General features: G+C 46.7%; 1 pseudogene; it reads left to right on the top strand.

Moving 5' to 3' along the window:
- LOC121282901 overlaps positions 1-14540 on the top strand; it is a 41482-nt pseudogene that overhangs the window by 12565 nt on the left and 14377 nt on the right.

The raw sequence follows: 14540 nt of genomic DNA, 5'->3' as shown, positions 1-14540 counted from the left end.
GCCTAGCCAGTAACACCCACATCCCATGAGTGAATAACGTTGATCAATGATAAATTCTCACATCCTGCAAATGAATGTCTGTTGGTGAGTGTCCTGGGAGAGAGCAAGTGCTGGAATTTTGACTCAGAAGTAACAGCCACACACAGTACCCCATGATTGCTCTCCCTCTCTACTGAATTCAGCTCTATGGGAACCTCGAAACTGACGATTCATCTACCGGAGTCAGCATTATTGGAATATGGAATTGCAGGGCTCAATCAAGCTAAGAACTGTTCTGTTTACTTATATATATATATATATATATATATATAGTTATATTTATTTACTTCAAGCTAAATTCTTACTTTTAACCTGCATAACTGTATATGCACCTGTTTTATCCTTTCTTGCCTTTAGTAGTTAATAAACCTACTCTTACCTTTCACTCAAGAAAGTCTGATCAAATTGGCTCCTTCAAAACCAGAACAATTGGATCTGGGAAAAAGTTATCCGTGAAAGGGATCCTTTTTAGATTAAGTCCTGTTGTGACCAACAGAAGTGAGGGGTGGGGGTAGCTGAATAAAGACAGGGAGTCGGTTCATCACTCCTCAGCCAGGGCATAACAATTTGAGGGGGTGTCCCAGCCAGACGGTGACAAATTGAGGGGTCTTGCCTGAATCAACCACTTCAGGGCTCCTCACCTGGGGGGGGGGGGTGGTGAGTCATATGAAATTGGAGTGCTTGTCTGGGAATTGAACAAATTGGTGGCTCGGAGTCTGGAATATTTCTCCCCGCAGACGAAAATTAGAGTGGGGAAAGCGAGTTGTCCTTTTGAAATCAATATTTTAGAAGCTACAAAATGACTTTCTTGAGTTTGTACTACTGAAATGGTAAAATGTCCACTTTCGATGCCAGTAGCTTTCTAGCAGGACCAAAAAACAGTTACTTTTGAGGATCTGCAGGTTCTGTCCCTCGAACAGTTAACAGAGTTAGTGAGGCGTTTAGGATTGGAGTTTCGGCCAAAAGCCAGAAAACCTGAAATTTTAAAAGGGGCGGCCAATGGTCTACAAGTGGAAATTGAGGACGATGAAATGGATAGCATAGCAGTAAAGAGATTAAAATTGAAAGAGTGGAAATTAGAACTTCAGGAGAGAGAAAAGGAAAGGGAGTTTCAGGAAAGGGCATGAAGGGTAGAGGGAGAATTTCAGGAGAGAGGAAAGGGAGTTCCAACCAAAGCAGCTTGAGCTGAGGAGCAGGCATCCCACTGGGTCCCTTGAAGACACCACTAGCTTGGACTTAAGGATTGAGGCAACCCAGTTTGCTCAGCTAATCCCTAAGTTTGATGAAGCAGAGGTGGAAGCCTTCTTTATATCTTTCCTTCTTTATATCTTTCCTTCCTTATATCTTTCCTTCTTTATTTCTTTCCTTTGTTATATCTTTCCTTCTTTATATCTTTCCTTCGTTATATCTTTCCTTCTTTATTTCTTTCCTTCGTTATATCTTTCCTTCTTTATTTCGTTCCTTCGTTATATCTTTCCTTCTTTATATCTTTCCTTCGTTATATCTTTCCTTCTTTATTTCGTTCCTTCGTTATATCTTTCCTTCTTTATTTCGTTCCTTCGTTATATCTTTCCTTCTTTATATCTTTCCTTCGTTATATCTTTCCTTCTTTATATCTTTCCTTCGTTATATCTTTCCTTCTTTATTTCTTTCCTTCGTTACATCTTTCCTTCTTTATATCTTTCCTTCGTTATATCTTTCCTTCTTTATATCGTTCCTTCGTTATATCTTTCCTTCTTTATTTCTTTCCTTCGTTATATCTTTCCTTCTTTATATCTTTCTTTCGTTATATCTTTCCTTCTTTATTTCTTTCCTTCGTTATATCTTTCCTTCTTTATATTCCTTCGTTATATCTTTCCTTCTTTATATCGTTCCTTCGTTATATCTTTCCTTCTTTATTTCTTTCCTTCGTTATATCTTTCCTTCTTTATATCTTTCCTTCGTTATATCTTTCCTTCTTTATTTCGTTCCTTTGTTATATCTTTCCTTCTTTATATCTTTTCTTCATTATATCAATCCTTCTTTACATCTTTCGAGCAGTTAGCACAGCAGTGAAAGTGGCCGGTCCAACGTGGTCCCTATTACTACAGAGAAAGTTTTCAGGAAAGGCTCACGATGTTTGCTCCCTCCTGCCTGAGAAAAGTGCCGCTGATGATGAGGCAGCAAAAAGGGCTATTTTGAATGTGTACCAGTTAGTGCCGGAGGTGTACTGTCAGAAATTCCACACCCTCAGGAAACGGCCTGACTAGACGTACCTGGAATTTGAAAGGCTTAAGCAACTTGCTTTTGACCAGTAGGTGCGGGCACTTAAAACAGAAGCCACTTAGGAAAACGTCCATTAAACAATTCTCCTGGAGGAGTTTAAAAACCCCCTATCCTTTCTAATGAGACCACATCTAGAGGAGTTGGGGGGTGGGGGAGGGAGGTGGGGGGTGTGGGGGGGTGGTGGTTTGGAGTGGGGGGAGAGGGGCAGGCAGGTAGCTACACTGGCCGACAATTATGAATTGATCCACAAACCTTTGTTTCAGAAGAGACCCTCCCCTAGTCACCCCCAACCAACTGGAAAGGACAGAGTGCGATGGCAGGGGTGGGGTGATGGTGAGTGAGAGGAAGCTGAGCACCCAGGGGAGAGAGGGAAATTCTGGAGCCCCTCCTCAGGACAGAAAAGGTGCTGCTGAGGTGAAAAGTGAAGCCAAGAAGCCTGTGGACAGGGTCGACCTGCTCCTCGATCATGACCTGGCGGGATCAATGGTAATGGCATCTCCAGTGGTCTCAGAGAAGTCCTTTGAGGTCAAGGAGACCGAACAGCTGCAGGAGGAAGGGCCTGCCATTTTCCCTGACTGTGTGGTAACCTGGTCTATGGCCTGACAAGCTCCAACAGAGGAAGCTGAAGTGGCACGGCTGATAGAAGACCCTCCGGTCTGCTTATCTGAAACCTCTTTCAGGAGCCTAGAAGACCCTAGGGAGATGATGAATAAACCTGTTCGCTACCTGGGACTCACCCAATGAATCCACTCCGTTCGAATTAGTTTAGGAGCACCTAGTGTGAGGGCCTCTGAAACTCATCACGGAGAGGTTTTTAGAGCAGAAGGAGGAGCTCTCCATTTTGGATTACATAGTCGTGTTCCTGAAGCGGCTCATGAGAGCCTGCGAAATGGCCCAAGAGCAATTGAAAATCTCTCAGACGGCTATGAGAAAACAGGCCGACAGACATGCCAAGAGCCGACCATTCCAGCCAGGAGACTATGTGTTAGTGCTTCTACCAATACCAAGTGAACCCTTACAGGCCTGGTCCAATGACCCATACAGAGTAGCAAAGCAACTCAGGGAAGTGAACTATCTAATTGAGACCCAGATCAGGGGAAAAAGCAAAGGCTGTGTCATGTCAACATGATAAAGCAACATCACAGCCGAGAGGAGGACAATCAGGTAACAGTTTGATCCATTGCCACCGACTTGGAGGAGGAGGGTAGCAGTGGGGATGAACTGGTGGGAGACGTGGATGAGGCCCACACTGAACCCCCTACTACCTGGCTAACCAACACTGAGATACTAGTCAACTTAGACTCCTTGTTCTCCCACCTGGTGCAGAACAGTAAGCTGACCTGATGAGGCTGCACACTGCATTTAAAGGTTCATGCAGGGACAAGCCAGGCTGCACCACCCTAGCTCTACATGATGTGGATGTGGGAGAGGCCCAGAGAAGCTGGCCCAGGAGATTAACTGCACGCTGGAGCACCAACTAATAGAGCCTAGCAGCAGTAGCTGGGGCTCCCCAGTTGTGCTCATGTCCAAGCTGGACGCTCCACAAGGTTCTGCATTGATCACCGAAAAGTTAATGCAGTGGCCCGAACCGACTCCTACCCGATACTCCGGCTGGAAGACTGCATATACAGGACAGGTAAAAGAGCCTACGTTACTAAGATAGATTTACTCAAGGGATACTGGCAGGCTCGCGTGAAGGAAATTTCCGCCTTCGGAACTCCAGATGTGTTATATCAGTGTCAGGTTATGCCCTTTGAACTCGGGAATGCCCCGGCTACCTTCCAAAGGTGGATGAGACAGGTAGTGGTGAGCTTGTCCAATTGTATCATGTACCTGGACGACCTCCTAGTGAATAGCGACGCCTGGGAAAACCATAGAGCAACTGGAAGCCCTCTTCCAAAGAGTACAGTCAGCTAACCTAGTGGTCAATCTTGCAAAGAGCGAGTATGCTAAGGCTAAAGTGGCCTATCTAGGACAGGTAGTAGGTCAAGGACACATTCTCCACAGGGCTGCCAAGGTATAAGCTGTAGCCCAGTTCCCCATTCCCACCACAAAACGGGAAATCATGAGGTTCTTGGGAATGTGTGGGTTCTGCTGCAAGTTCATCCCAAACTACAGCACAGTAGCCACCCCCCTGACAGACCTACTACAGAAAAAAGCAAAGGTATTATGGACTCAGAAATGCCAGACAGCATTCGAAAAGCTGAAGACCATTTTAATTGGTGAGTCCGTGCTCGCAGCCCTGGACTTTAATCAGTAGCCATTGATGTGAGTGACATCGGGGTAGGGGCTGTTCTCCTACAGGAGGATGAATCTGAAATAGAGGGACCAATCAGGTACTTCTCTAAATAGCTCAACAAACATCAGAAATGGTACTCCACAGTAGAGAAGGAGACCCTCGGTTTATTACTGGCCCTCAGGCACTTTGAGATATATGTCTGAAATGGATACAGAGATACCACAGTCTATAGCGACCCCACAATCTGTTAACTTTTGTGGGAAGGTTTAAGACCCAAAATGCCAGGTTATTCTGTTGGAGTTTGTTCCTCCAGACGAACCACTTAAAAAAATCACCCACATTCCTGGGAAATCTAATGTGATTGCGGACGCCCTGTCCAGAACTTAAAGGAGCCCAGTTGGAACTGGAAAAGGTAAATTGATCATTGCTAAAAGAATTAATGTGTGTGTGTTTGTGTTTTGTTGTTTATAAGCTTTTCCCTTTTTTTGTAATGAAATGAGAATGAATCTCATTACAAAAAAGGGAAAACTTATAAACAACAAAACATTCTCATACACACATGAATTCTTTTAGCAATGGTCAATTTACCCTTTCCAGAGAAAATGGATCTCACTTCATTCCGGGGAGGAGGGGAAGTGTCAAGATAATGAAAGAAAAGCACCAAATTGCATCTGGATTTATTAGGCTTTAAAAAATAAAAGCTGAGTTTTTAAAACGCACGCAAGCCACAAGGCTGGAATGATGCAGGATGACTGCCTAAGAGATAATGGAACCCCACCCTGTTGCTAGACAAGCTACTTCTAAAGACGTCCAGAAACTAACTGCTCCTCCCGGTAGAGACAATTGGACCTAATGGGAGATGGGTATCATCTGATGGAGAAATCCTGTGAGCAATGCCCAGAGAGATTGGTGAATTCTCTTCCCACTTGGAATATATAAAGGGGGTAAAAGTGAGCTGAAAAGCTGCCCCTGTTTCTGTCTATTGGTGGGTGTTCTGAGAGAGAGCAGGTGCTGGAAGTTTGACTCAGAGGTAACAGCCACACACGGTGCCCCTTCCCCTATGCACCTCCTTCCCCATGCACCTCCTTCCCCCATGCACCTCCTTCTCCTATGCACTGCCTTCCCCCATGCACCTCCTTCCCCCATGTACCTCCTTCCCCCATGCACCTCCTTCCCCCATGCACCTTCGTCCCCTATGCACCTCCTTCTCCCATGCACCTCCGTCCGCTATGCGCCTCCTTCCCCCATGAACCTCCTTCCCCTATGCACTGCCTTCCCCCATGCACCTCCTTCCCCCATGCACCTTCGTCCCCTATTCACCTCCTTCCCCCATGCACCTTCGTCCCCTATGCACCTCCTTTCCCTATGCACCTCCTTCCCCTATGCACCTCCTTCCCCTATGCACCTCCTTCCCCCATGCACCTCCTTCCCCCATGCACCGCCTTCCCCCATGCACCGCCTTCCCCCATGCACCGCCTTCCCCCATGCACCTCCTTCCCCTATGCACCTCCTTCCCCCATGCACCTCCTTCCCCCATGCACCTCCTTCCCCTATGCACCTCTTTCCCCCATGCACCAACTTCCCACATGAACCTAATTCACTATTCACTCAATCTCCGTCTTGCCTGTTCAGCTTCCTGCTACAGTAATTAACACCAATTGAACTTTCAGCTGATTGACAGATAACTGCCACTACCAGACTAACTGTATTAAATGTATCATTCAACAAGCTGTATCTATCAGGATGACCTCAGCTGGGGTGCCATAATGACTCAATGCCCCATGTTTGGATAACAGAGCAAGTCTTGAAGAGTCAAGACAGGTAGCATCAGAGCTTCAGTATCTCACCAAAATTCACTGCTCCCAGTATGTGAGGGAAAGAGTGAGTACTGGCAGCTCTTTGATCATAGAAAGTATCACGGGTGAACCACCCTCTCCTTCATTCAATGTCTACACACGTACGAGACTTTCCACCATAAGTAACCGGTGATCAAGAATCGCTCATTTCTTACCCTTCATTGCCTAGAATTGCTGAGACTGATAACAATATCACCTGTGCTCCCCATAGTCCTGTCCAAATCTCAGCCTGCCATTTGACTCAGTGACAGTATAGCTGTCGATTCATCTAATAAGCCATTCTAGATTCACCCAATCTAGAAGGAAAAATCACATTTATAGAGCACCGTTCACACCCTCAGGCTATTCAAAGCACTATACAGGCAATGAAGTACTTTAGGAATATACTAGTGTAGGAAACACTGCAGTCAGTTTGCACACAGTAAGCTCCAACAAACATCAAAGTCCTAAATGACTACATAATCAGCTTTTCGTTCAAATATTGATTCATGGATAAATATTGAACAGGACACTGGAGAAAACTTCAGTGATCTTTGAATTAGACCTTTTATGTCTACCGAATAAAGCAGAGAGAGAGTCACCCTTTAACACGTCATCTCACAGGCAGCGCGTCCGACTGTGCGGCACTCCCTCAGTCATACACCGAGTGCCAGCCTAGATTTCTCAGTCTAATGACTCAAAAGGAGGAGCGCTACAAACTGGGCCACAGCCAGCACATTAATGCAAAGCTTGGACATCTCAGGTTCTAGTTAGCTATAGCTTGGCCCCTGCAGAACCTGCGTAAATAGCCTGCCATCAGGTCAAACATTATCCCAAGCATGGGTCTGACTGAAACTTTTGAAGAAAGTTTGAATGTAACCTTTTTTTCTATTTCAGTAATGATTGGCACACTGTCTTCTGCTAATAATTTTCAATATTTTTTCCTTAGGCAGTATGTCTTTACGAGTTAGAGATCAAATACCTGCAGAGTCAGGTAAAGTCACTGAATTTTAGAGCTTGCATGAAATTACTTTGATAATTATTTAAGTGAGATGTACTTGGGTGTTGTCAGTTTCATACCTCTTATTTCGATGATCAATTGCAAATGGGGAGAAGGATCATAATATTTCAGGGATGAATTTGGAAGAGGTGGTCACAATCATTGAGTATTACAAAATATTATCAGCACAGAAACAGGCCATTCTGCCTAATAAATCCATGCTGGTGTTAGTGCTCCATACGAGAATCCTCCCACCCTTTCTCATCTAACCCAATCAACATATCCTTCTATTTGTTTCTCCCTCGTGTGCTTATCTAGCTTGAACTGTTCACCTCAACAGCCCTTTGGGTGAAATTTTACGGCAGTGGGATTTTATGTTTCCGCTGAAGCCAATGAGGTTTAGAATGTCTCAATGCATTTTATGTCCCCAACCCCACTGAAACAGGGCCATAAAATTCTGCCCTTCGTGTCCAATTACATGAAACTGGTTTCTTAGCTCAAAGGGATCAAGTGAGGGTTATTTCCACCATCATTTTTGCTCGAGTGTTTTTTTTGGTGGTAGAGATTATGGGGTTCGGTGTACCGTCAGAAGTAAGCTAGGTGAGAATCTGCAGTATATCTTATCAATAATAGATCTGTAGCCAGAGCCACACTGGTAGAGGAGGTGGATAATGTGTTCAAGATCACCACATAACAAATTCAACTTCATGTGTTCAGACACAGTTGGCTCCGACGAGATGAACGGTAAGCATTCCATCAGGTAGGTGATTTTCAGATAGTCTAGAGAAACTCTGAGAGTTCAAGAGATGAGGCACTCACTGCTGAGTATTCAGTTTCCATCCGGCATTGTAGCCACAGTGAGTAGAATTGTCCGTGCCCGCTGGCGTCAGGTGTACTCAGTGGTGTTAGCAGACAATATGGCGAGAAGACCAGGAACCAGTTTGCGATCGTCCGCTTAGCCCATCAGTGGTGGGCTGTGTTCCCTATCATTGGATGTCGGGAACCTCATTGTAATACATCTGCTTATCTTTATAAGGCCAGCCCACTGGAATCATCCCCCCAGCTGGACCGTCCGCCCATGTAGATGCGATTGCATGACGATGTGTTTCATAACAGCATATAGAGGGCATGCACCTGGTGGGAAGGGAAGCGCCCACGCATTAGGGAAATCTTGTATAAAGTGACCGTTCCTCTGCAGCTGAGATAGTTCAGGCACAGCCACATTACCATGCATGGAGTTGGGCCTCTAGCTTATCTGCCCACCCAAGCAACACAGAGGCATCAAAGAGCCACCAAGTTCTCCAAAGATTTTTACCCCTCGGGCACAGGCTGTAAACTAATGAGCATTTTAATGGACGGCAGAGCAGTTGGATGATTGGGCACATTGTACAATCTCCTTGCTAAAGCTGGCCATGGAGCAGTCACTGGTGGAGATGCTCATAGCCCCAGCAATGTCATCATCCCAGTTTGGACCAGTCTCCCCCATGGTTCAAACTAACAGTGCAGCCTTGCAGTGTGGGTTAGGAGAATCCCTGTGTCTGAGCTGAGAGCACAGCATGCAGTCCAATGGGCAAAGCTGCTGCCAATCAGTCAGGTGGAGTGGGGCGGAGGTGGGTGGGGTTTCGGGCGGCCATGCAGTGCACTAATCTCTGACCATCCAAGTGGTGGCCAGCACTCTCCGGGATGTGTTAAAGGGCCTTCACACTTAACCAAGTTCTTAGTACATCCATGCTAACTCACATGTCTCTCTCTTTCATCCTGCAGGAGGAGTACATCAGGATCATGGAGCCTGGCGAACTAGCTGTGTGCCTTGTGGTGTTCAGAGGGTGAAGACGATGGAGAACAGAGCAACGGAGGTGCCTGGCTGCACAGAGGGAGGAGCAGCACCCTCAGGAAGAGGGACTGGCTGGGGCTCCCACACATGTCATTGAAGAGCAACAGCAAGGACGTGGCTGATGACAGCTGTGTGGAAGCCTCAGGCTGCAACAGAGCAGAAGTATGATGAGGCTTATGCTGCAATTTGCAACTTGGTGGAGCAAACAATCGGGATGCTGAAAAGGAGGTTCCGGTGACTGACTGGTCTGGTGGAGCCCTGCAATACTGTCCGCAGAGGATGTCACACTTCGTCATCTGCTGCGCCCTTTACAACCTGGTGCTGCAAGTGGGAGAGGAGCTGGCTGAGGAGGAGCTGGAGATCTCCTCCAATGAGGAGGCCATTGATGGGGCTGAGGGTGACGAAGTCCTTGAAGGTGACGATGACAGGGATGAGGCCAGACGTGGCATGCGCACTTAGGTGGCCCTCATAGCTGCCAGATTTGTGGAGGATGATGATGACATTGCAGTGAGAAGACACCATAGATCCTCTCATCGCATCTGTGAACGTTTGACTCCAGTCTGGCTTATGGCCGTGCGCATACCCTCTGTGATAATGCTCCTGTCATGCAGATGCAGTGGAGGTCCTAATAGTCGCTCTTTTCCAGGAGGATGATGACGACATGCAATGAGGATGCTACATAGATCTTCACAAGGCCTCTGAGAATGTCTGACTCCTGTCTGGCCAAGGGCAGCTCACTTGTGCTGTATGATCAGTGTCATATCATAGAGACGCAGCCATGAAACTTTAGAAGCATTTGATCCTTTGTGCACCTTCAGCACCTGACCCCTTCAGGGGCACAGCGCCACTAGTGACAGCTGCTGAAGAGATGGGGGCCAGCCCACTTTTAAAGGTATTGAGAGCACACCGAGAGAATGCCGAAACTCAGTGACCCCTGCCCATGACATTCTGGCAGCAACGATTAGCACCATTGAGGTCCAGGCATCACTAATGTGTCCGAGGAGTGTGAGGCTGGACTATCACTTTGGTCTGAAGGTTGCACAGAACACAGGGAAGAGGCCCTGAACTGAGACACCTGCCTTTATCTTGTGCAGAAAGGTTTCACATCTGAGTGACACGAACACTGTTCACCAGAACAAGGAGCCATAGGCAGGAGACATCGTTGAGAGTTTATTGATAATAGTGAACATTATGTACAAGTGATCAAAACCTGTGCCCAGACTGTGCAAGTACATCTTCTTAACTTTCCTAACCCTTCCGCCACATCTTAGTGCTCCCCGGACATCCACAGCGTAGGTGAAGGCAGCCTACTGATGAACTTGACAAGCATTCTCTGGAGGGTGGAGATCAGGAGGGCCCTGGCCTGCTTTTGGGGTCCTGCTGTCTGGCAGTGGCATCCTCCTCGGCCTGTGGAGCTGGAGCTATTGAGGTCATAGGAAAAGGGGATTCGGATGGGCCAATCACTCCCAGAGCCACCTGGATGGATGGCCCCAGGGTGTGCAGTCACTGATCCTCCTCCCTATGGGTGCCCAAGGACCCCTGGTTGATTCCTTGAGGAGAAGGGGAAGCTGCCTGCACCCCTCTCGCATACATACTATTGGAGACCAACTATGGAGTCAGTGATGGAGTTGAGCCCGCGCAGCAGTGCAGGAGTGACGTCCTGGGCCAAGGTCTCGATAACGGCCGCCATCCTACCAGGGTTGACCTCAGTGTGTTGGCATGCCGGTGCTTTCACCTCAGACTGAAGGCGGATGGACTCCTCCATTGTGCCTTGCAATCTGAGGAATGCAGCAGACATCCCTTCCTGATCTTCCTGAGCTTGCCTTTGCAGCTCCAGCAACTGTGACATGACTGAGTCCAGAGGCTCGTCATCTGACTCAGACTCAGCAAATTTCCAGCCTCCAGTGGAGACAGTCCTCCGAGTGCTAGAAACCTCGGAAGTCCCTGCCACTGCTTGCAATGGATCAGAAAGTGCGATGTGCTCCCCAGGGCTACACTAAAGCTAGATCCCACCGAGGTGTGTGTCTCTGCGCTGGTGGAGGGTGTGGGTGAGCGCTGTGATGGGACTTCAGGGAGGGTGCCTTCAGATTCCTCTTCAGAGGTTTCCTCAGGGCTTGTTTGGAGGCCCTGGGTCATGGACTCTGTCAGCTGTTTGCCAGATGTGTCTGTGAGAGCAAGGAGAGATAATTAGTGAAGAAGAAAGGTCTGAAGTCTCTGTAGAAGGGTCATACAGATTTAAAATGTTAACACTATTTGTCTCTCCACATATGCTGCCAGACCTGCTGAGCTTTCCCAGCATTTTCTGTTCTTATTTTAGATTTCCAGCATCAGCAGTATTTTGCTCTTACCTTGAGATGATTAGTGCATGGCAATGGTCTGTGAAAGAGGACACATCATTCACGGCGTGGTTATCTGATGGATGTTGCACTGCTGGGTCCTCACTTGGTAGAGCAGTGCTGAACTCACCATCAGCACAGGACCGATCCCGGTCATCGCCGGCCAGCTGGATGGCTCTGTTTTCAAAGTCTGTGGGGGCCTTGATTTCAGGCATTCCTCCACCGTTCTGTGACCTCTCCTCTTGTTGTGTGCCAGCTTGTCCTGCATGGATAGAGATGGAGGGAGTGTAAGCAGGACACCTGCCAGGCTAGATGATAAGTGTGCCTGGCCTGTGTGCGCAGTGAGTGGTTCCATGGATGGGATAAGGACAATGACGGTGTGTGTGAGAGAGTGAATGGTGACGTCCCTTGAACTGGCAGCGAGAGAGGGGCCTGTGGATGTGTGATGGGTTTGTGAGTGTGTGACTTGAGAGTGATGAGGAGAGTGACTTACCCTGGCTGAACAGAGGAGATCATTCATCCTTCTGCGGCACTGGGTGGCTGTCCTCTATCACAGGGTGTTGACCACCACTGCCACCACCTCCCAAGCCTGGTTGGTGATGACGCTGCCCCTCCTGTGGCCAGTGCAGTGGTATAGGACACCATGGCAGGCCTCCATGGCACCCAAAAGGCTCTCGAGGGATATGTCACTAAACTGGGAGGGGGGCTGCAGTCTTTTTGCCTTTCAGGGCCATTCTGTCTTCCGTGCAGCAATCCTGGGCAGGCAGTACTGAGAGGTGTGTGCGCCGCTGCACTTGAACTATGGCGCCTGGCATGATGAAGTGGTGAGGTGATGGCGCGTTGGGTGAATGAGGGCCCTGCCACCATTAAAACAGTGTGTTTCTTGGGAATGCATAATTAATATGGCAGGTTTGGGCTGATACGGTGTGAGAAGCCACCATTGAGGCCGATGGAGAAAACATTGTTTCCCCCACAAATACCGCATTTAGCGCAAAGCTGGGACGGTTACACCCAGTGTTGATATGGCTGGTCCGGTTATGTTTCTGATGTGGTGACCTCTAAGCATTATGTGTGCACACCAATGCACCCCTTAGAGAGTTAGATATCAAAGGAGAAACCCTTACCATCCCTTACTAATTATTTGTTCCATTGTTGAATCCAACACAGAGCGTGAAATAGGTGCATCAGGGGAAATATTTGAATGAGTTGCTTACCAGAGAGATAGCAGCCTATTGAATGAAGCAGTGGTTCCAAATCTCCTGTACTCTGGGGAAGCATGATGATGGATAGAGTAGCTCCCTGGTGCCCAGGGAAGATGAATTTGATGATTGAACTGCAAATATGGACAACTAGAGCTGACAAGTAGGCAAGTTCCAACAATGAACCCAGACCAAGTGAGGGAACGTAAGACACCAAGAGATAGGAGCAAGATTAAATGACATGACTGTCGAGCCTGCTCTGCTATTCAGTATGATCCTGGCTAATCTTTGGGTTCATCTTTTTTGCGCACTCCCTATATCCCACAATTCCCTAATAGATTAAACATCTGTCTATCCCCATCTTAAATGGATTCAGCGATGGAGCATCCCAATACTCTGGGGTAGAGAATTCCAAAGATTCGTGGTCCTTTGAGTGAAATAATTTCTCCTCATCTCAGTCCTAATCCTGAGACTGTGTCCCTGTGTTTTAGACTCCCCGACCAGCGGAAACAATTTCTCAGTGAATAACCTGTCAGATTCCTTCTGAATCTTGTATGTTTCAATTAAATCGCATCTCATTCTTCTAAATTCCAGAGAATATGGATCCAATTTATTCATCTCTCATTCCTTATGGAGAAAAGTGATCCTCCTAGATCGGGGGCACATTGAAACCCAAACATGGATATTGGGAGAGCAGCTGCACTCTATCTTGCCCTATCTTGGCACCATGCCCAACAACCTGTTGGTTTATTGAAGGGCAGTTCCAGGAATGACTTTATTGTTTTGTTTCTACCTCAGGGGATCATCATGCCTCAGGTTTTCACTGGTCTCATAGCCAACATCTTCAACGCTGTCACCAATTATCTCTTCCTCTTTGTGCTGAAGCTGGGAATGCCGTAAGTAGCAAATAAATATAAAAATGTAAATGTCAAATATATATTCGAATCTCAGCCCTGATCAATTAATCTTTCAGTGAACAATGAGCTGATCTTTATTTGAAGCTGCCTTTAATATGTGAACTTGTTCCTCAGGAGCTCAGCTGTTGCCAATGTTCTCTCTCAGTACTGTCAGGCTATTCTCCTGTTTGTGTACATTCGATGGAAAAAGTTGCATGTTAAGATCTGGGCAGGTAGTTTTCAGGGAGAGTAATTTACACTTTGGGCAATGATGTGAAATGGACGATATCTAATTAGCCACCCAATATACAACTTGGCGGGGAGGGGGATGCATTTTAACCTGGTAAAAACATGGAGATAAACAGAACCAATTGAACACCGAGGTGATCTGGATGTTATGAATGATTTTCTCTCACCCGACTATGTATTGTGTTAGTAACTCCATTGTTTTATTTTGTATAGGATGGTCTACTGACTGCCTGCAGGAGGGGGGCCATTTTATACGACTGGCAATTCCTAGCATGTTTATGCTATGCATTAAATGGTGGACTTCTGAGATTGGAACTTTCCTCATAGGTAAATAAAGTAGCTCACATCTTAAGAAAACACACATTCCTCCATTGTTATGTGGGTGAGACAGTGAGAGGAGTCAGTTATCAATATATAGATGTGGTAATCTGCTGAATATTATACCTGTAACAAGAATGTTATAATGGAAGATCACATGATCTTAGTATCCAATCGCATAGTAGCGCAGGCTACCTCTGTAGTTAGTAGACTGTACTCAGTAGTTATTAGCAGCAGTAGTGTACAGATAGATTCTAAACAGTAAGCATATGTTTAGTTGCTGCTGAGTACCTTTGTAAATAAACACAGAGTTTCTACCTATGAGTGTCT

The sequence above is a fragment of the Carcharodon carcharias genome, chromosome 10 (assembly GCF_017639515.1).
Source record: "Carcharodon carcharias isolate sCarCar2 chromosome 10, sCarCar2.pri, whole genome shotgun sequence".
Lineage (NCBI taxonomy): Eukaryota > Metazoa > Chordata > Chondrichthyes > Lamniformes > Lamnidae > Carcharodon > Carcharodon carcharias.
The sequence above is the reverse complement of the archived record's forward strand: the minus strand, read 5'-3'. Positions and strand labels throughout refer to the sequence as shown.